This window comes from Pinus tabuliformis, chromosome 5_1 (genome assembly GCF_031772625.1).
Source record: "Pinus tabuliformis cultivar Carrire ecotype Pingquan chromosome 5_1, CPIR1, whole genome shotgun sequence".
NCBI lineage: Eukaryota > Viridiplantae > Streptophyta > Pinopsida > Pinales > Pinaceae > Pinus > Pinus tabuliformis.
The window spans coordinates 296,995,033-297,017,126 of record NC_142305.1 but is presented as its reverse complement, the minus strand read 5'-3'; the positions used below and the strand labels follow the sequence as shown (position 1 = coordinate 297,017,126).

The following is a 22,094-nucleotide window of genomic DNA, read 5'->3' as shown; positions in this document are numbered from 1 at the left end:
AATAGGTTAAAGTTTTATTTTAAGGAGTTGTTTTTAGTGTGATTTTTGGACTTTCTAGTGTTGGAAGTTTGCGGAAAATTTTGTGATGAAATCTTGATTTGTGTTGTTTAAATTGGTTTTTGACTCTGTATATGGATTCAACAACTTGAAAAACCCCTAGGGCACTTGGATTATGTTGGGTTACCCATCAAACTTGTGATTTCAATAAATTCCTGCCAGATTTCAGAAAAATTAAACCAAGAAAACTGCACGTGAAAAGCTTCCAAAAAATCGTACTAAAGACAACTCCTTATTTTAATCTCAAGTCAAATATGTAATAAATGATTTATCAAAATGTAGTTAATAATTCATTTATTTCATTAAGATAATTAAAAATATTTTTAATAATCTAATATATCATAAAAGTTTTTGCTAACAAATATATTTTTAAATAATTTATGTATTAAATTAATAATTTACTTTAAAATTAAATTGATGATGATGATGATGGTTAAAGTCCATTGAGATCAAACTTTGGTCTATTGGACCTAAAGAAACGAATTATTTAGTTTGATTTAAGATTTTATTCTTATGCTCAAAAAGCTTGGAGAGAAGCCTCCCGAGCTCACTGTAATTTTGACAACGTAAAAGGCTAGGAAGGTCAGTATTGCAACAAAGATTTTGAAATTGAGATCTAATGTGGTTGTACGCGGGGCACTCTAAGAGGAAGTGATTTTCATCCTCGATGTTCGTATTCTCACAGAGATGGCAGAACCTTTCCATCCATGGTGTTTTAGGAACTGCCCAACGACCCGTTTCACTATGGAGCTCATGAGAGTTCGTTATAATCTTGGCTATATTAATTTTCTTCTTTGAGCTAGTTAAAACAGAGAGATACTTTTGATCTTCTAGGGTGGGGTTGATGACCTCCTTATAATATCTTAATTTTATTTTAGTTGTTAAATCTTTCTCACACCACATTTTTTCTTTGAACTTAGAAGTAACAATATTTTTAATGTTATTAATGTTTTGCAATGCGACATTCTCGTCGATCTCCCAATGGTTTAACCAGGCCCTGGTGTCTTTATACTAACCTCGTTTGAGCCTTAGGTGGTTTTAGCTGGAATTTAAAGCTAGCTTAGGAAGTCTATGGTCTCCTATGTTATTGAGTTTGTGCTTGTACAACAGAAGCCTAGTCATAGCCAGGCTCTCGATAGGGGAAAGACCCACTTATATAAGGAGAATAGGATAGGGTGTGTTGCTTTTAATTTTGAGGTTATATGTTATAAAACACTTCTGGATTTGCTCAATCTTTCTCCAGGATTCTCTAGAGATGCTACAACCCCAAACCTCACATCCATATAACATAACCAGAGTGACTAAAGTTTCAAAGAGGAACTTCTTTCTATCCCACATTACGAGGTTTGTCGTTTTACAATTATTTTCAAGACCAAAATAAGCTTTCCATCCCCATTAATCCTTTTCTCAATGCTATAGTTCCAGTTGAGTTTGTGATAAATATCAATTCCTAGGTACTTGTATGAAGACACTTCCTCCTAGTTACTATTGTCACACATAAAATTAGCGTAAGTGTCCTTGGATTTGATAATCATAACTTTTGTTTTGTCAGTGTTAACAATCATACCTATGGTAGAGCAGAAATCCTTAAGAAGTATAAGTTGCTTATCAAGATCAGAGGGGCAGCTTGCGAGAAGAACAATATCATCAACGTAGAGAAGAAGGATGATGAATATCCCAACTAAGATCGTGCCAGCACATCCTGCTTCCTCTAAACAAACTTCTAGCTTGTCGATGTAAATTCCAAGTAGCGTAGGGGAGATGGGGTAACTTTGTTTAACTCCGATATTACACTTAATATCTTTCAACCACCCCTCATTGCTCTTTAACTTGGCAATTACATTCTCGTATAACCTTATTGCGGCAGCTCTCAACTCAAAAGGAACCTTTTGCTCTTCTAATTTGTTCCAAAGGTTGTTTATAGCAACCATATCAAAAGCCTTTGTAAAGTCCACAAAGCAACAAAAGAGATTGGATTTATCATTATGGCATTCCTTGATCTGGATTTAAGCAGGAACGCAATAGATTACAGAGATAACCATAAATACAGAGATGCGATAACCATAAAAACATAGATGCAGCGGAAATAATACTTCATTTCATTAATGGAGAATACTGAAATATGCTTACAAATAGAAATAACCCAGCTAGGGCGATGGTAGCTTATCTCTGAGAAGAGATGTGTCGGCTACATGCCTCTGAACTGTTTCGAACTATCTTTACAATGAGGCTCGAAGGCCTATTTTATTATTGAGAAACAATGGAAAACCCTTAACATTCCAAAACCTAACCCTAGAAGATGAAACGCCAAACTATGGGCCCCGTTTGGGTAAATTGGTACATCAACTTCCCGGGGTCGTAACTTTGGCATACGATCTCCGTTTGACGCGCATGATAGCCCATTGGAAAGATCTCTCCGAGGACTACGACCTATAACCTTCAACCTAGTCTCCATTGCCTCCATCTTATTCTCCAATAGTTCTATTTTATTTTCTATTTATTTTTGGATCTTGTCTTCTAGAGATGTGAATTTATTTTCCAGCATGGCTACTAACTCTGTTTGTAGTTTGATTTCTCTTTCTTCTCTACGTTTCTCTAAAGACTCTATATATTCATAGAGGCTCTATAGAGTAACTGTGCTAGGTCTGCCTTTGGTAATATTTGGTAATTGTGGTGAATTATTCATACTTGAAAATATATGAGCAGATATGTATTAGAAAAATATAAGGAATGTGTGCACCTGATATGAACAAGCCGGACTGCAGACCACGTGCCCCAGAGTGTTTTCCTATTATCACAGAGAGATCGTGAATTATTACCGCAGAGAGATTGTAAATTATGACTGCAGAGATCGTAAATAATTACCACAAAGATCGTAAATACATCGCCCTAAATTATTACCAGTGAACTTATTTACCTAATCTTCCCTAAGAATAAAACTTATTTCATTAAGATAATCCAAAATACTTTTAATTATCTAATATATCATAATTTTTCTAACAAATAAATTTATAAATTAAAACATTTATGTATTTAATTAATAATTTTATTTTAAAATTAAATTATTAATTCTTCCCTAATAAAACTTATTTGATGAAAATAAACTAAAATACTTTAAATTATCTAATATATCATACTTTTTTCTAACAAATATATTTTTAAATTAAAGCATTTATATATTAAATTAATAATTTATTTTAAAATTAAATTATTTACTTTGTTCTACCCAAGAATAATGGGTTGTGTCCTGTCCCTCTCACAATTTGAATTTGATGATGTGTCTGGTCCTGTTTAAGCCACGAATTTAACTGTTGAAACAACACAGAAAATATAAATCATAAAAATTAAACAAAATCTAAACAGTATAACATCCCCGCTCTTCATTAAATGCATCATGCCACTAATGCGAATTTGGATGGAGAGGTTGGCGGGGAGAGGTGCAGCGCTGCACGCGCGTGATGTCGCATGGATGCAGAGGACGAAGGCCGCTGTAAAACCATCAATTCATACACACTCCAAACCAGGGCAATGCGATCAGAAGGGTGCTGCAGGCCTAAACCATAGGCATGAATCTTCTACACCGCATCCTGGTCTCAATGGCACCCTTTTCAGCACATGCAGGACCCCAAGGTTACCGGCATGGGGCCGAAGAAAAATTGCCGAGCAGAATGAGGCTCTGAAGCTCATCACCCATGCAGAGATCCTGCGGTATGAGGCCCGTGAGCTTATCAGACGAGACGTTTAGGGCAAGCAGCTTGCCATTTCTCCCGAGGGGGTGGGGAATCGAACCCGTGACCGGTAGGTTGTCCCAGAGATTCGGTACCTCAAGGTCCGCAGGTTGCCGATGGAATCGGGGATTCCGCCATGGAGCTTGTTAAAGAACAGATTCAGGAGAGTGAGCTCCAATTTTTCCAGTCGGGTCATTGAATGAAAGATCCAATGACTTCAGGTTTCTCAGATTGCCGAGCTGGGGGTCGACAGGGTCTTCAAGTAGAGGAAGAGCGAGTCGAGTGAGCTCAGATGGCCTAGCTCCGCCGGAATCGAACCTGTTAGAGATGTCGAGTCGGATGAGCTTCGTTAAGTTCCCGGTTCTGATTGGCGTAACAAGTTTGATATGAATACTGCCAGCCCAACCCCGTGAGGAGCACATTCGGCGTAACAAGTTTGATATGGATTCGAGTAAAGTATAAATTCGATTTTAGAGTTGGATGCAGATGCAGAGCGGAGTTGGATTTTAGAGTCGATGCGATGTGATGGGAGACTCCGATGGTTGTGGGCTGGATTTTAGAATTGGCTGTGAATGCGGACCAGAGTCCGAATCTGCGTCTGTTCTTCTTTTTGTTCTTCATTTTTATTTTCATTTTCCTTTTGCTATTGTTTTTGGTGTTTTTTTCTCTGCATTGTTATTTTATGTGTGTTTTTAGCATGGCCGTGCTAACTTTTAAGCATGTTTTTTACCCTTTTGTCTTTTCTGTTGCTTATTTTTTTCCTCTCGCATTTTCTGTTACTTCTTTTTTCATGGTTTTTTCTTTTTGGTTTAATAGTGGGAAATTAAGGCAGCCCAAATAGCCTAGTAAAGTAATGCAGATTCCACAGATACGATGGTCACAAGTGAAGTCAGGTATGCTTGGTTTCAGTTATGTGTAATTTGTTTTAAAATTTAAACTCATGAATTTGTTTTAAGATTTAAACTCATGAAGGGAAGGGGCTGTTTAATTTTTGTGTGGCAGAGTCCTCTTTTGGTCCAAATTGTTTTCAGAATTTTTTTCCCTTTTCAGTTTAAGGCAATCCAAATAGTTTAACTGATGCAGATAATGATAGCTGATACAGATGTTGTGATTTAGAATAATGAAAGGGAAGGAGCTATTTAATTTCTGTGTGAGATAGCCTTCTTTTTGTCCAAAGACCATTAGGTCATTTTCATTTCAGAGACCATTAATCTGTTTCCTTCTTACCTATTTAGTGTTATAGATTTCTTTCTAATGTATTTTTATAATATGTGACAGCGACTTTAATATTAGCCTACTAAGTTTAGCGAAGGACAAGGGCTGGCAAAATTGATGGCAGAACCAATTTGCAAGCACCAGGCAATTGAGAATAAACAGATCCCATCCGAGAAGGGATCGCCCGGAATTTCAGGATCGGCAAAAGCGCCCTAACCGCTCGTCTTCTCAACTAGGAGCTAGTATATCAGGAGTAAACCCATACTAGAATCAAAGTTCCGGATTCGATGCCGAGACACATCAGGTTTGCTTATCACGCGATCAGATTTTTGGTATTTGTTTTATGTTTTTCATAATATTTTTGGTTTCGTTTTTGTTTTATATCTTTCATAATATTTTTGGTTCTGTTTTTATAGATTCAGTGCGTGAGGAACTTAAGTTCAGCCGGGTGGAAGATTTCACAGCGTCAGTGGGGCCAGGTAAAGGTTAAGGAAGATCTTTTGTTTTAACTTAGGATGTACTTCTGCATATAATGTGTTCAATAATTTTTTTAATAGTTTACAGTCTTATGGTTAATATCTTTCATGAGTCGAGCTATAGAGCAACCATTTTGATACAGAGTGTAACATCCCCTTAGAAAATTATTATTATTATTATTATTTTAAGGAATGACTAAAAAAACCCAGGGATTACTTGAAAATATTATACGATTGAGTTCACATTGCATTCCTGAAGGAGTGGGTAGCCTTTAGTGACCTCAGCAATAATGGTTTATACTACCAAGATGATGAGTCAGAGTGATACACTGTGGGTGACTTCTTGTCTCATAGCTAGTGAAGGTGAGGTTCAATATATGGAGGTTGTAATTGCCTTCTAATAGTTTTATAAGACAAAGAGACTCTCACAGCAAGGAGATTGGCACACCATACAACTTTATGTATTGCCAGGTTGACTGTGCTGAACCTTAGGTGTTTTACAATTTGTTATAGACCCACCAGAGATGACTTATAATTTATAATTGGTTTCTAATGTGTGTATCCCCCGTGCAAGCTGCGTTAGAGCCTCACAAGCATAGTCCTTAGATTCCTTTGTCGGATCTCACTGGACTGTAGTGCAACCTACCTCTTTACTAAGAGCAAATGCTGTGAATAACATATGACAGCAATGCAACTTTTCTCTCTCTCATGGGTAAAGTGCCTATGTAATTAGCAACTAGATTAAATTATGGAAAGTAAAAGTTGTAAGCAAAACAATAAATGACATCAGTTAAGATGGTTTAGTTTGAAACCCTGGATTTCTAGCATTCCTATATCATTAAACTCCTTTACTGAAGAGAATGTAATTGCAGTAATTGCATCTGGCATATCAAGATATAAAATCAACAATGCAACATTGTCACCACGCTGTCTGTGCTATTCAAGAGTTGCATCTCTGATGAGCAATGTTCATAAACTAATTTAAATCTTTCATAATATGAATTGTAAACAAAACCGTAATGCAAACATGGTCACTGTGCTGTCTTTTCTATTCAAGGGTTGCATTTCCATGAGCAATTAACTAATTTAAACCATAGAGAATTTGGATTGTAGGCATATCGGTAATGCAAACATAATCAGTGTGATATCCTCTCTATTCCAGAGTTGCATTTATCATGAGCGGGGTACATAGATTAACTTTTTTATCACTTGTAACATAAATTGTAAGCAATCTAGAATTAGGACAGCCATTTACGCTATGGTGAGTTTGACAATATGGTGCAGCACTGTTAAACGCACATGGACAACAAAGGAATATGAAGGATAAATCATGAGAGTACAATTTTTATTAACAAGAGATATACATTTATAGTACATTATGTGACCGTTGGGTTCCACATCCCAAGGTCTCTTGGACTCCTTTTGTCCATTTGGCTTTCACACTAACCCATTGAGGATTAGGTGTCCAACATTCCCCATCTTAATCCGAAGGGTTATGTATGAGTCCAAGAAGAGAGCTTTAATACAAAATGTGCAAAAATGCATCGCAGCACAAGGCTGAATGTGCTCTCTGAAATGTTGGTATAAAGGGCGGTGGTTTAAGGATGACCACCAACACTGGAACGCTTAGTGCAGTTCCCGGAACTCTTCCAAAACTGGCAAGAAACTGAAGTTTTCTGCTAGAGGAAGTGCTCCTATTGTTTTAGAGAGGGAAACCTTCAACCATGAAAGGGAGGTCTCACCCCGCATAAAAGGGAGAGATTCAACCTAAAAGGGGAAGTCTCAACCTGTGATGGTTTAAGGATGACCAACAACTCTGGAATGATTATTGCAATTCCTAAAACTCTTCCAAAACTGGCAAGAAGCTGGAGTCTTCTGGTAGAGGAAGTGTTCCCAATTTTGTTCCTGGAATTCTTCCGAAACTGGCAAGAAGTTGAAGTCTTCTGCTAGAGGAAGTGTCCCAGATTACCAACTGAAGGCATGTTCATGGGCATCTTTGTCTGTAGCTACAACCCTGAAATTGGTGTGGCAGGTTGTGGCTCAGGCTCGCTTGATGTGACTTTGAAGCTTGTAGATGATCATCATTTCCCCCCTTGTCAGATACAAGGTGAGACGATGGAGAAAACTCAACTGTAAGACTATTCAATACTCTGGAACAAGTTCTGACATGTGTTTGGAATATCCTCTTGGCTGTTGATGCCCATTGCCAAGAAGCGATCCATCCAAGATGAATCTTTGTTCTTGCAAGACGTTTATTTCTGAAGCATCTATGTGAAGAATGACTGGTTTTATGACAGTGCTTACATGGATGAAGATCAAAACAGTGATCTTTCAAATGGCCAACTCGATCACAGTGTTGGTGGTGGGCTCCAGTATTGTAGCAATAATGCTACAACTCCTGGAGCTTCCTTCTCTAATTTTATCAACCCGGTAGTTCGTAACAAACTTGGAAGCGACGGTGCTGTATGCACAAGTACTAGCTCTTGTCGCAGCTGTCACTTGGTCAGCTAGCACAAGTCCGCTAGGGCTCAAGCCAACTTCTATGAGCTCTCAGAAGAAGCTTTTTAACCGATGAACGAAAGCTAACTCGAAGGAAATTAACCTACTTTGAAAATGAACTGAAAGCCAACAAGAAATGAAAATCCTAGCAAACCCTAATTCTACCAGCTAGTCCTACTGATGCAACGGTGAGAATGCAAACTACTGAAAGTGATGCCATTACTTCTATTAAGGTGAGATGCATGTGCCTAGACTACTTTCATCTGAAGAGAACATATTTTTGTATTTTTGCTCAAGTTGTTGGAATTATTATGCATGTGCTTCTAACTGGGTTTTTACTGTGCAAGGGTAGGTCAAGGGGAGAAATGCTTGGAAGAGGTCAGGAAGGCTCAGAGAGGGTCTAAGGAGTCCCTAACATCTTTTCAGAGAGCTTCACAAAGTCTGGGTGCCAAGCAACCGTGTTTATGAGCTTCTACAGGAAGTCTGCAGGGGTTCTACAGGATGTTCAGAATTTCTACAGGAAGTTCAGTAATTCCTACAGGATGTCCTATAATCGGATTTTTGGGTGATGGATGAGTGGAAGAGGCTGCATGGATGGATAGGGAGGTAGGGGAGGAGTTTGTAGTGACTCAGTGACAGAGAGATGAGATGAAGAGGGGGTGTGCAAAGCTGGTTGGTCTAAAGGAGGGTAGAGGGAATGGAAGGCCGAAAAGGTGAAATAACGTGGGTAATAGAAGAGTTGGGAGGCAAGTGGTCTAACTGGGAGATGAGTAGATGGCCTAGGCACGACTTAGAAGGATAAGGGAGTGAGGGAGTAGCACTGCACAGTGTAAACGAAACAAATCATCCACGTCCTGCACATAACCGAAATATCATGATCCTATTCTAACTGTTTAGTAAAACCAAAGAACAACAACGTTATTGCTAAGGAAAATCATGCATGGTACTGAAGCAAAGAATCATTCCACAAGATCTGAACGCATGGACAACTATTACAGCGAAAACATTGTATCAAAGATTGCATGAACATGTAAAACACTGTTTTTGGTGGGTGGCACTGTCTGCAATTCCAACCCCTAAACAGAGGTGAAAATGAGTGTGCAGTCAACCCTTTTTTGGAACTCTTATTAACTCCAATCTCCTTACTCTATTCTAAACTACTGAAGCAACTCTGTTCCTAAAGCTAACCTACTTAACCACACCAAGAAATTCAACTCAGCAAACTGCGTTTCCAAATACATGTAAAGGAAAAGAAATACAATGCTGAAAGAAAGGTAACGATACAAGGGAAGGAGACCTTAGGCTCTCAGGTTGGGCCCAACCCCGAGAGCTATGGCTCCTTTAAGAACTCAGAACTGAACTCAAATCTGCCTGCTTTCCATTAAAAGATAATAATCATAAGTCCAATAACATGCCAAAAATGGCTTACAAAAGAGCAAAACAGAGCTAACAGCTCATAATCCAGAATGTGCAACAAGGTTTCAAAAGTCCTTTTCGAAGGCTACAACCTCATCATTTATACATTACGAGGGCCAAGCTGGCCTCCTAAATTAGTGGGATTTGGCTGACCAAACTAAGAGTGATCTGCTGCTTCCTCAAAATCCGTTTGGCTGCCTTCTAACTCGGTGGTGGTGGCTGTTGGAGCTCGGAGTTGGGGGTGAAGATCACGAGGAAGGCCATTCAATGCTGTGGACAACCTTCCTACAAAATCTCAATCCCATCTTGGCTGTTTCCTAGCCCTCATCTTCGTGGTTTTGCTCCATTAAATGACAAAAAAACCTGAAATAAGCACGTGTTAGCCACCTAGGAATAGTGACTGCCCTCATTCGTACAAATGACATAAATATACTAAAAAATGATGCATAAGTCATGAAAAATGAAGGGTTGAGCAAGGGTAGTTAGGCCAAATGAGCCCAAAATGTTACCAAATTTGGGGCTCATCAGTTGGCATTTCACAATCTGTTGTTGTTGTTGTTGTGGAAGAGGGGCAGAGTCTGGAACAACTGGAGGTGAACTGGAACAACTGGAGGTGAACTGTCATGAGGAGCAGGTGAACTGTCATGAATGAATCCAGCACTCTGAAACTGAATGGGCTTTGAGTAGTCTGGAATATGAAAGGACAAGTCCTTGTCATATCCAAGACCAGTTCTGTGCTTGTTGTGGACAAGCTGTTCCCAAGGTCTGATGATAGGCTTGGGAAGTGCAGACTGAGTTTCTGCATCTGCATGTACAACTATTGCTTTATTGGGTACTAAATCTGAACCAGTTGTAACATTATTGACTTGCTTCTGATAGGTTGCAGTCTCAATGTTCTAAACAGAAACATGTTCAAAATGATGACTCCACTGCTGTAATTCTTCCTGCTGTAGCTTTGTCTCAAGCTGCAAAAACTCAATATTCTCTTGTGCATTTTGTAGACAGACCTGAATGTCTGTGAGAGAAACTTTGCTGAGTTTTAATGTATCATGAGTAGTAGACAATATGAGAGTTTTGAGGAACTCTAATACTTCATTGATTCTGGCCATTTTTTTTTTCAATGTCAGATTTTACGCCTTAAAAAACTGATCACAACTACTACTCAATGCAGAAAAGTAATACCCGCTCACAGTACACAGCAATATCCTTTATAAATGTGCAGCAAATGAATCAAGGAATCAATGCATATATGTAGACAAACTATAATGAGTTTTAAATACAGTTCCACAACTGGGGCAGCAACAACTGCAAATTTTCTTGGATCCTTCAAATACTAGAAAGAGCTGTCACAGTAGAAATATCAACAGTAAATTTCTCTATTAAATCATCCTTTGTGAGATCATGATCAAATACCGATCCATTGTTGTATACAGACTACACAATCAATCCATAGGAAAATGGCCGAGTACCAAGCTTTGCCAGCAAAACTGCCTCGGAAGAACCAACATTGTCTCCTTTCTTAATAAGCTCCACGGGTGTCTTAATTTCAATAGTACCTTTGTTAATAGTTCACTGGTAATGTAGTTTCAGCAAAGATGTCTCTAACTTATCAGTTCCTTTCAGGGAAAACAACCATACATAATAGCCTTTAATTGGCCATGTCCAGCAGTGTTATTAACTCTGAAACTCGTACCAGTCATATGCAAATTGCCCCAACAGCTTCCATGTTCAATCAGTGAGCAAGATGGGCTGATATTCCACTCGATTTGGTCTCTAGTCTTGGTCCAGACACGTCCTTGCACAAACTTGACATGTGTTGTCCTTGATACTGAAATCAAATCTCCCATCAACAAAATCTCCATCAAACTGGCATTTTACTGTAGTTCCAAATAAAACTTAAGGTGTAACACCAATGTTCAATATGCCCCTAACACTACTAATCTAAGCATTTAATCCATTTGCCATATACGATACAAAACATTATAACTTTGCATATAATTGTAGAGTCATCCTCAGTGAGAATCTCTCTGCTCCAAATTATATATCTCGCAAATCAATCGCTTCCAAAATCAACACCTTTGATTTGGCACCCAAACACAGTTAAAAACCCTACGCGCTGTGACCATCTCCAACAGAAGAAGAAGAAAATGCTGAAGCTCAAAGGTTTGTGTACTCAAATTCTGCGCGGCGCTGCTACCAGGCGCTTACAACCTCTCTGCACGCCCTTCAGTTCCAGCCACTGGTATTCCAAGGTTGTGAAAGCTAGTTCTAAGGAGGAATTGTCTGAGACCTCCAGCTTATCTTCGAGTCTGGGCCACTATGCTCCAACTCAGCCCGATTTTTTTTTCGGCGTCAAACTGACAAGATATATGTCAAGCATACAGTCTTCAAAGATGAAGAGGCACTTGGGATGAGACCCAAATTACCTGATTATATCACATTGAAGATGGGAGGAGTCACACTTGCAAAGGAAGGTTGCATGTTCCTTCAAACACAGATCCACTTCAAACACTCATCAGTCCTCGTATATACGGCACTCATCGGTCTCTGGATTCTCCTTACAGTAACCTTCTAAAGGGTCCTGTTTCTCGGAGCGTAGGCGAAAGTGGGCTTTGGCCTGGCTCACTTCCTCTACTTCGTCCCACGCAATTCTGCACTCCTCGGAGAATTCATTTTCCATTAACAATAACATAACCACGCATATCAGGTATTATAACCACGCATATCAGGTCCATTCTGATTTATTTGACCTCAAATCACACCATTTCCCCAAAACTATATGCGTATTAACATATCTATATGCGTTTTCATTGAAAAACTATATGCGTATAAACGTAACAGCGTTCAACGGAATGGTGACTATATGCGTATTAGTAATAACTGTAACAGCGATACCACGTTTCCGCGTTCTTCAATGTGACAACATTCTTTTCATGCGTGGATTGGAGCAGTGTTTTCCACAATATCCCGCTTCTCCACCAGACTCCAAACGGGACCACGCTCACCGCATCTCCTCCATGTGACAACGTTCAATATTGCAGGTAAAAGGAAATGAAAATCCAAGCGATGTCAATGGAAAGCCAAACCCAAGCGATGTGATTGAAACACAAAGTATGCAAGTAATGTCAGACAATGAGAGCGCAGGTATGGCAGACAATGAGAGCGCAGGTACAGAGAGCGCAGGTGATGTCAGATAGAGAGCGCAGGTATGGCAGACAATGAGAGCGCAGGTACAGAGAGTCTTAAAATAGCCAGAGTCAGGTGCAGCAGCGTATACAATGCCACAGGTCAGGTAGGAGAGGCAACAAATTTCTAGCAGATAATGAATTAATGGAGCATTACAGGTGATGGGTAGAACTGGCAGGTCTGCACACAGTAAAACGCTTTATAAGGTGGCAATTCTGCTCAATTCTGATTAGGAGAAAGGCAGAACTGACATATATATAGAGACCACAAAACAAGTGGCTCAAATTGGAGCAGGACCAGCAATTGCCTGCTGTGATACCATGTTAAACACACATGGACAACAAAGGACTATGAAGGATAAATCATGAGAGTACAATTTTTATTAACAAGAGATATACATTTATAGTACATTATGTGACCGTTGGGTTCCACATCCCAAGGTCTCTTGGGCTCCTTTTGTCCATTTGGCTTCCACACTAACCCATTGAGGATTAGGTGTCCAACAAGCACCCACCCCGGAATGGCTTGCTATTTGTGCAAAACTCATACTAGATTCAATCTGTTCTTACTTCTGTAGACCTAGGAGCTAAACAACATGTGGTAATTCCATATTGGGTAAGACTTAACTGTTTTATTCTTCACTACTGTATATAAGAGACCCAACAGCTACGCAACCACTGATAAGGGCATGTTAAATTATGGAAAAGATTAGGGACAAAAGTGCAGAAACACAGTAGAACCGTGACCTTTATGTTAGTAAGACATGGGTGTTGCATGAGATAGTGAGGTCAATCATAAGCCACAATATCATTTCATTAGGCTTGAAGTAAGGTCTTAAATGCCTTGTATCTATAATGTTGTGTATGAGAAGTATGGCATACTGATGTTAAGTGGAATGTGGCATACTGGTGCTTAACTACACATCATGCCTTATTTCAATATCTCTAAGAGTACCACTATCCAAGAGGCCTGTACTTGCAACTCATGGAGTAACCAGTGATGCTTGGTGAGAATCACTAGTGGCAGCACATGAAATAGCCTCCGATGAGTCTAATAATTGTTTATGACGCTGATGACTGCATATTGCAATACTACCTTATGCCTATGTAGTAAAGCAGGGCAGTGTGGGAACCATTGACCTCATATATACCATCCACGCTGAGGGCAATCAATTTATTTACTGCGATGTTATGTCATACAATGGTGTGGTATTGTTGGACGATAGGTCCCATTTAAGACAGTAGGTTGCACACTAAGGTTGCCTACAAGTTTTCTGTTCTATCAGTACTTATTTTTATAATAAGGTGGCATACATATGAACTGGTGAAAGGATTACCAGAGATAGTTTAATACGACGGAGTGTTAAGTAGCTCATAGGACCAAACACAACAGGAGAGAAAATCTCTTGTCATGACTCCTAGGGATTACAAAACGATGCACAGACTAGCCACTAAAATGCATGATAGTTAAACCAATAGCTATCCTTTGTTAACAGGGATATGTCCAGGCACTATTCAGACCTTGAGACTCTTGTATCTCAAGTCAATATCAAGGGAAGCTGTGCGTTGTCACGCTGAGGTATCAACAGACCAATACTTGATGTAGCAAGACACCACCATCCACTCCTTCAACCATGCCTAAGCACACAACAATGTAATCCTGTAGCTTTGTTCAGATGTATTGGGCAAGCCAACACATTAAGATACTCACCAAGATACTCAATAGTATGTGACATGGGATTGGCAATGGGACCAGGCTCACGAATCTCCTTCCCAACCATTGGTAGATTGCCAGGAATGCAGTTGTCACCCTTCTTGCTTTAGAATATTCAGTGGCACTAGGGAGTCCAGAGGTGTTCACAACTTGCACTAGGGAGTCTAGAGGTGTTCCACACCTCCACCCTTCTTGCTTAAGAATATTCAGTTGCACTAGGGAGTCCAGAGGTGTTCCACACCTCCACCCTTCTTGCTTAAGAATATTCAGTTGCACTAGGGAGTCTAGAGGTGTTCCACACCTCCACCCTTCTTGCTTAAGAATATTCAATCACAGGCTTGTTCAGGGGTTCTAGAGGTAATCTTCCTCCACCCAACAACCATGAGGGATTCCAGAGACAAAATCTCCACCCTCACTTGTCCCAAGATTCCAGAGGTGTTCCTCCACCTTGAGATAACAACTCCACCCTGAGCTGGGAACCCAAAGTTTACTAAATGAGTGTGAGCCTAGGGCAGCCTGAGGCCTCCACCGACTATTTGATGAGGGATTCTAGAGATACAATCCTCCACCCTCCATCATTCCTAAACCCTCAGAGGGCCAAACAATTGCTTGTTCTTCACTCAGAGATTAGGGTTAAGTTTATTGCACAATATTCCGCATGAAATCTTTACCAAGTGTATATACCACTGTGATTTTCCTAAAGGATTAATTGGCCCAAGGGACGTAGTAGCCTATTATTCCCTGTAGGCTATAGTCCTCAATAATGGGGAAAAATCCCAAAAGGCCCAATGTTTTTGCATGTTTTGTGGCAGCTAGGCAAAGAACCCAAAGTTGGGGTTTGAAGTGAAATTTACTCAATCATTTAAGGAGGAGAGAGCCCTCTAGTAAATCTATAAATATGAGAGGGATGGATTCGTTTTGATCATGATTGGATGGAATCTTTTATCTCTGTTCTTTGAGCCTGAGGCTCTGAGGGTTTTAAGACCCCCTTTCTATTTGATTGATTTCGGTGGTGAAAGATCCCACACTAGTTAATCTCCTTTTTCTGCTCATTATTCTTGCCTAATTCTCAGAGAGACATTTCAATCGATTTTTGGTAAATGACAAATTTCTGGGATTAAGTTGTGGAGACTCGCTGAAACAATTCTTTTGATTGGAGGTTCTACGACAGGATAATTTTTTGGGCAAAGTTCTCTCTGGTAGTTAATCCACAAAGAGAAAAGGTTTGAAGTGTATTATGCGGTGGTAAAAATCTGATTAGGGCCATCATTTCAATAATCGGACACAGGAAGATTGAGGATCATCCCCAATCTTCCAACCAACAAGTTACGTCACGGGTTTCCTGCACAGTGGATTAGAAAGGAGCAAGCGTTGACTCAACAATACGGGAGTGCAAAGCAAGTCACAGTTTGTTCAACCACTTAGCCCTTTGCTATATCCTCGAGGCTAGGTAGGTTGCATTCTTGACGTTGATTGAATCTCACACGCACACAGGAAGTGAGTTGGAAGGGTAACTCTCGGCTCAACTAAGTGATGTCTCGAGGATAAATTCTGCCTGGGCGTAATTGTGGACCCCATCTTGAAAACAATCCATGAAACTTTAGTTCTCTGGACGTAAGACAACCTTGCATGAGTCTAACAAAGAATTCAAGGCTCTTAGTTGTAACGTGTCCATTTTATGTCCACCGAAGTGCTGGGACATGAACAAAAGTTAAGCAGGTTACAGAGTCTTGAAGTCTAGGAACGAAGTGCAAGTCCTCGTACTTGTGGCGTTTAGAGTTTCATGGAGCCGAACTCCACAGATTCTAGTGTTGAAGAAATGTGTGACTCTTGTCACATAGTAACAAACTCTGGTGGAAGCACGAGGATAATAATTGTAGCAATGCCCAAGATTATTGAAGATTTCTGTTAGATCATATGGGCATAATTCCGATTGTGGATCCCTGTAGTCGAATTGGGGCCTTGTGAGATTCCCGAACGAAAGCTGAGTCAACCGAACACTTGTGGGCAGGCAACGTCATCTCTCCCTATAGTGGTTTGGGAGGCAAATCGTTGACTTTCTTGTGGCTGCGGACATTGACAGTTGCGGTATCGAAGTATAACATCCGATCGATTATTGTATTCATAATAATTCCTACTGTTGCTAATTGTAAACCATAAAATTTAACTTATAAATTCTGTTATTAAAGTCTGTAGGGCCGAATACTGTAATTAGATCTGAATGAGATTTTTCTTATGTTGAATTGTTGAAGTTTGTAAGGGTTGTCGGCTTATAAACTATTAGAGCACGACATATTTGATTATAGTCAATGTAGTGGATTCAAATTGTTTGATATTGGACTGTTAAATCACTGATGCCATTGCAATCGTATTTGTTGGATTGTAGAGTTATTTACGAGCAATAATTGCAGTACTGATAATTTCATTTAATTATACTGTCACTATATATACCTTAACGTTTATTGAAAACAGAGTCCCTTAAGGGTAAAATTAGGGCAAAATTGCCCTAGTACATTACAGTGGAATTAGATCAAAAATCTTGCCAGCCTGGATGGTATGTGCAAATGGAACTACTGCAAGCAAATTTTCGGGAAAAGTATGTGAGTTTTGGTAACAAGTTGAGTCTTGGAAGAGGCTAGAAGAGCAGCAAGCAGAAAGGATCCGAAGATTAGAAGAATTCAACAAAATGCCGCAACATCTAAGAAAAATAAAATGGAACGACTTCTGGAATAGGGGCAAGAAAAATAAACCAAGCGATACTGATCATAAGCCCAAGCAAGGTGTTGCTCCCAGTGCAGATAATGGTGATGAAGGGCAACAAAATATGGCAACTGATGCTCAGACCCGTTTCACAGTGAACAATGTAAGTATACAACAAAATGGTGAACAACAAATGAGCAAGGTTGAACCATCACAACTAGAGCAGAATTGCTAATGTGGAACATAGTGAACAAAGAGGATCAGGATTTGCTACATTAGCCAATATAGATGACCCTGATGTGATGATGAGAGATGAGGGAATGAAACTGGAAATAGGGATATAGAATCTGAAAGTCAGCATAGTGAGGGAAGTGGTGCAACTATGGATGAAAGCCTCCGCAATCTAGAAGTTGAAACTGGAAGTACAAATGGGCATGAGGAAAATGAAAGGAAGGATGGCCGACATGCACCAATTGCTTCTACTTTTGGTGTCTCAGATACAGTGGGTGGTGGCTTGAATTCAACAAATATTAATAATAAACCTGGAGGTGCATTTTCTGTCAGTCAAGTAGAGGAGACAGATGCTGGCCAAAATTCTACACCAGATGAAGGATCTGTGCAATTTCAAGATGAGGTTGTCCAAGCTGCAAACAATGAATCAACTGAGCAAAGCAATGAAGGATCTAGAGCATTTGAATCAAATAATCTGTCGAAAGATGATGAGCTTAGTATAAAGGACATTAGAATTGATAAAGGGATGCCCTCAAAAGATAAGTTGATTATGACATGGGAAGATGGCTACTATGAATCTGCAAAACCCCCAGGCATTTCAAATCTTTCTACACTAACAATACGTGACTCATTTCTCAAAGGTTGGGATACTGGAGGAAATCAACTTGATGATGAAGCCCATGGTTCAGATGGGTGTTCTATGGAGGATTAGATGCAATCCATTATGATTCAGATGTCAAACCAAACGTATTCACTTGGACAAGGTGTCATTGGACATGTTGCATCTGCTGGGAAGCATCGTTGGGGTTTTCAAGAGAATTGCCTCTAGAAAGGGTTTTCCTTTGGTCCAAAGAATGGATGTTCAAATCTAGAGTATTTCGTTGAATGGAAGAATCAATTTGCAGTTGGAATAATGACAGTTGCAGTAGCAACACCATATGGAGTTGTTCAACTTGGTTCCAAACAAGAGAATGTGGAGCTTGTAAGCCATGTAAGGGCATTGTTTCAAAATGTAGTAGGAGCAATTTCACATGACTCTATTTTAGAAATTTTGGGTGGAAGGATTCATGGAATTCAACTCAGAATAGGGATAAGGTCTGGAACTTTATTTCATGGGATAACTCAACCTATACTGAAAGTTCAATGCTCAAATATTACTCAGCAAGAGGGTGGTTCCATTCTGGTATTGGGAATGACCAAAGGCTTGCAGACTGAGGTTCTTGTATCACCTTCTATATGCAATTCTAGTGGTTCAAACAAAGTTCCCAGTCATTTTTCTCAGTTCCAGCAAAAAGGAATCTAGTTAAGCAACCCTACAATGACTTCTGAACATGAAGCTATATCAGGAAATATGAGGGCACGACCCAGTGCATGCATAATGCTTGCTTTTCAAGAGGTGCAACAAGCAAATTTGTGTGGTACTGACAATCACCAACCATTCCCCATTTAGTCAAGGAGAAGAAGTAGTGGACTGTCACTCATGGAACAACAACTGGTAAAGGAAATGGGGTTACAAGGACAATTGCCACTACTACTAAGCAATGGTAAGAGTACAATTCATATAAGCATTCATGATATTACACCATCTGGTTCTAAACCAACAATAGGTCTGAACTCTACATTTAGGATAGTTGAATTAAACAACTGTGGAAGAAATTTGTAGAGCAATCTCAGTCAATCCATTAGGGGTAAAGGCTTGCTTATGTTAGATTTGCTTAAGCCAGTGACTCCTCATTTAAGTGCCCTGAAACAAATAGAAATGCAGATACATGGTCCAATACTTTGACGTTTTGCATAAACTAAGAACCCTGCTACATCTTCAAGACCAACAGTGCAAAGTAACTTGGCAGTAGGAATATATCAAAAAAAGAGGCCTTTGGCTAAGGCGAATACTAACCATCTTATTTACAAGGCTCATACATTTTCAGCTAACATGAAAACTCTTGGTATAAAAATCATTTGTTGGCTGGATTCTATTAAAGAAATTGGAGCAGATTTAGGTTGCATACCTTTCCCAGAACAAGATCAACATGTTATCTACTCTCATAATACCTTTGTGTTAGACTCTAAGACTGGGAATAAAGCTGAGTTTCTGCTTGACCAAAGTTGTATTGATGTAGAGTATTTATTGTTGAAGGTTATCTCTTGGAACGTACATACTTGTTTGTCGGAAGTACAAAGGGTGCTCAAGCGTAACAGTTAGTTTTGCCAAGCTGAGGATGATATTATTTTGAAGTATTGCGGGAATGATTTTGATATGGCACTAGCTAAGATGTTAGGCTATTCACAAGAAAGAATTAAATTTGATGGGCAATGCTGTGTGACTCTTGGAATCAACGTCAAAAATGGACGCTTTCTTCTGCCTTCTTCTAGGAATCTTGTTTCATCATCTGCAATTACAAAAGGTATAGAGGCATTGAATCAAGGTAATTTGAGACCTAATGAAGAGTTCATCAGTCTCCGTAACAAGATTTTTTTGCAAATTTTTGCATCTATTGGAAGATTCATGGGCCTAAAGGTGTATAAAAAGGGGCTTGCTACTGCCAAAATACCAAAATCATTTATTCTAGGATCAAATCTACTGCTCATAGGAAAAGAGACAAACTTGCAGAATCAAATTTCTGAGAATTGGATACCATCAACTGCAGACAACATGGAATTGATGCAGCAACCAGACATGCCATTGCTTTAGAACAAGCAATGTTGGGAAGGGGGAACTGTAATGTTCCGAGAGGATTAATTGGCCCAAGGGACGTAGTAGCCTATCAATCCCTGTAGGCTATAGTCCTCAATAAAGGGGAAAAACCCCAAAAAACCCAATGTTTGGGCAAGTTTTGGGGCAGTTGGGCAAAGAAACCCAAAGTTGGGGTTTGAAGTGAAATTTACTCAATCATTTAAGGAGGAGAGAGCCCTCTAGGAAATCTATAAATATGAGAGGGATGAATTCATTTTGATCATGATTGGATTGAATCTTTTATCTTTGTTCTTTGAGCTTGAGGCTTTGAGGGTTTTAAGACCCCTTTTCTCTTTGATTGATTTCGGTGGTGAAAGATTCCATCCTAGTCAATCTCCTTTTTCTTCTCATTTGTCTTGCCTAATTCTCAGAGGGACATTTCAATTGATTTTTGGTAAATAACGAATTTATGGGATTAAGTTGTGGAGACTCGCTGAAACAATTGTTCTGTTTGGAGGTTTTAAGGCAGGATAATTCTTTGGGCCAAGTTTTCTTTGTGGTAGTTAATCCACAAAGAGAAAAGGTTTGATTGGAGTGTATTTTGTGGTGGTAAAATTCTGGTTAGGGCCAGTAATTGGACACAGGAAGATTAAGGATCACCCCTCATCTTCCAACCAATGAGTTACATCATGGGTTTCCTGCATAGTGGATTGAAAAGGAGCAAACGTTGACTCAACAATACGAGAGTGCAAAGCAAGTCACAGTTTGTTCAACCACTCAGCCCTTCGCTATATCCCTGAGGTTAGGCGGGTTGCATTCCTGAGGTTGATTGGATCTCACGTGCGCACAAGAAGTGAGTTGGAAGGGTAACTCTCGACTCAGCTAAGAAGTGAGATCTTGAGGATAAATTCGGCTTGTGCGTAATCGTGGACCCTGTCCTGAAATAGATCCATGAAACCTTAGTTCTGTTGACGTAAGACAACCTCGCATCAATCTAACAAAGAATTCAAGGCTCTCGGTTGTAACACATCTATTCTATGTCCACATGAAGTGTTGGGACATGAACAAAAGTTTTGTAGCCAACTAGGTATTCTAAAGCAGATTACGCAGGCCTGAAGTTGAGGAACGAAGTGCAAGTCTTGTAGCTGTGGCGTCTAGAGTTTCCTGGAGCCGAACTCCACAGATCCCAGTGCTGACGAAAGGTGCGACTCCTGTCACAGAGTATCAAAGACTCTGGTGGAAGCATGAGGATAATAATTGTAGCAAGACCTGAGATTATTGAAGGTTCTGTTAGATCATTCGGGCATAATTCCGATTGTGGATCCCTGTAGTCGAATTGGGGCCTTGTGAGATTCTCGAACAAAAGTTGAGTCAACCAAACACTTGTGGACAAGCAACGTCATCTCTCCTTGCAGTGGTTCGGGAGGCAAATCGTTGACTTTCCTGTGGCTGCAGATATTGACAAGCGTGGTATCGAAGTATAACATCCGATTGATTATTGGATTCATAATAATTCCTACTGTTGCTAACTATAGATCGTAAAATTTAGCTTATAAATTCTGTTATTGAAGTCTGTAGGGCTGAAGACTGTCATCAGATCTGAATGAGATTTTTCTTATGTTGAACTATTGAAGTTTGTAAGGGTTGTCAGCTTATAAACTATTAGAGCACGACATATTTGATTATAGTCTATGTAGTGGATTCAAATTGTTTGATATTGGACTGCTAAATCACTGATGCCATTGCAATCGTATTTGTTGGATTGTAGAGTTATTTACGAGCAATAATTGCAGTATTGATAATTTCATTTAATTATACTGTCACTATCTATACCTGAACGTTTATTGAAACCCTAGTCCCTCAAGGGTAAAACTAGGGCAAAATTGTCCTAGCACATTACAACCACACCTGCTGGAAGGTGGCTAAGCCACAAACATGACTGCAAGGTCCCTAACTCCTGGAAAGTAAAACTAACCAAGCAATTATAAGGTCAAGAGGACACGATTGTAAGATTTTTTCCCTCTGATGTGTAAGGACAACCAAGTCCACAACACTATTGAGTGGTTACTCCACCACCTATATTTTTTTGTAGATGTTTGGGAAAATGCAGTGCTAAGAAGAGAGTCATGGTCTTGATTTCACCCTTGTGCTATGCCCTAGAATCTAGTTGCTAATTGGATGCAGAGACAATGGCAGTCT

The 22,094-nt window shown here is 39.6% G+C and overlaps 1 long non-coding RNA gene across 2 annotated transcripts in view; it reads left to right on the top strand.

Annotated features, from left to right (window-relative positions):
- The first annotated feature begins 3,476 nt into the window (after positions 1–3,476).
- Positions 3,477–22,094, top strand: part of LOC149164523 (uncharacterized) — a 77,036-nt gene continuing 58,418 nt past the window's right edge. For both annotated transcript variants that reach the window (XR_016260697.1, XR_016260698.1), the window contains exons 1-3: positions 3,477–4,678; positions 5,064–5,304; positions 5,417–5,479. This is a non-coding gene — a long non-coding RNA (uncharacterized LOC149164523). The remainder of the gene's footprint in view (positions 4,679–5,063; positions 5,305–5,416; positions 5,480–22,094) is intronic.